Genomic DNA, 1584 nt, shown 5'->3' on the forward strand with positions numbered 1-1584 from the left:
GGATAATTATGATGATCACACTATATTTGAAAGATTTATGAATAATAAAAATCTTGTCTGAAAGATGGAAGTGGTACATGATTTAATTTACCAGCAGGTACAGAATTATTTATTGATTGCACTTTAGTTTCAGACTCTGGCAGATTTATTCTTAAAGACATAACAGGGTGCAACCATTATCTCATCTTTAGCTAACTGGATTTAAAGGTACAGTATAATAATACAAGGAAATGCAGAAATAATTTTAGAAATGGTGATAAACATTTTTGAGTATGAATGAGCAGGAAATGGAAAACACGTTTTAAAATGTAGATATTAAACTCTTTAACATGTCAGTGACCCATCACATCAGACTGAGGATTAGGTGAAATTTGGTTAAAATGGCCTCAGCTCATTTTCAGATTCCTGCTTTTTAAGCCACATGTTGATCCCTGGATCATCCTGATGTCATGAAAGATTCTAGAGATGTGGCTTAATTTGTTAATAATATATTAATATTTGGTCTGAATCATATTTTTAGGTGATTCTAATGAGGAATTTTTSATGTCATTTTAAAGAGGAAATCTCAAACAGTATTAGGATATTAAGATTTACCAGCTGGGGGGAAAAAGAAGTTTTGTTAGCTCACAGGGAAAATATAAAAWGTTTGAGGCCTTTTTGCTCAAAATCAGGTTCTGTGTTGCTACTGCTCAAAGAAGTGCTTCAAAAATATTCTTTAGGATTATATATGAGACTGTTCATTCAAAAGATACATTGATAAGGAATGTATCTATTATATTTTGACAAAATGTAATTATTGTAAATATTTTAATCCAAACTGTACATGCCTGTTTGTCCACATGCCTCCTGCTTGATTCAATGTGATGGCTCACATATGTTTTACTATTTTAGAAGCAGCAAACCAGTCTATTCAGAGAAAAAAAGTTGTAAATAAGAATAAGTCAAAATAAGTTGTTCAATAGAGTACAATGAAATGTAAAAAAGCATTAGGTCTATAAATAAGACAAACTGTCAAACTATAAACTGCCCAAATCTGCCCACTCCCAGCCATAACTCCTCCCACTGACCTCTTGTTAAGCCCGTACCTAATTTCCCTCTGCGATCAATAAAATATAATTGAACTGAATTGAATTTTAACACTATCCTTTCCATTTAGTGTTTAATAGGGTAAAAAAAAATCATCCACCTAACTGTAACTACTTTAAAAGAATATTGTAAAATATTTTATCCACAATAAATTAGTCAGTCTTAGAGCTATCTCAGCCTGAAACAAAATAGTTTATCGTGTTTTTTTAGTTCTGTTTTCAAAACCTCCACAGTCCAGATGTTTTGAAACTGATTAAATATTTATTTTATTGCACTAACAGTAAAATAATTATTTTCTTATAATAATAAATAATGTTGGTTGTTTCAGTCCAAGTTTCTTTGAAAACCTTTTCCACTCTACATGGTACAGTGTAATCCATCTTGTCTGAGGCAGGCATTAAGGAGCGTCCCATTCTCAGCCAGAGGAACACCCTGGTCCTGCACCGATAAGATCCAAGGTCATTCTAATAAGTGGGCTCTTCATATCCCCCCCCCCCC

The sequence above is a fragment of the Austrofundulus limnaeus genome, unplaced genomic scaffold (genome assembly GCF_001266775.1).
Source record: "Austrofundulus limnaeus strain Quisiro unplaced genomic scaffold, Austrofundulus_limnaeus-1.0 Scaffold107, whole genome shotgun sequence".
Taxonomy (NCBI): Eukaryota; Metazoa; Chordata; class Actinopteri; order Cyprinodontiformes; family Rivulidae; genus Austrofundulus; species Austrofundulus limnaeus.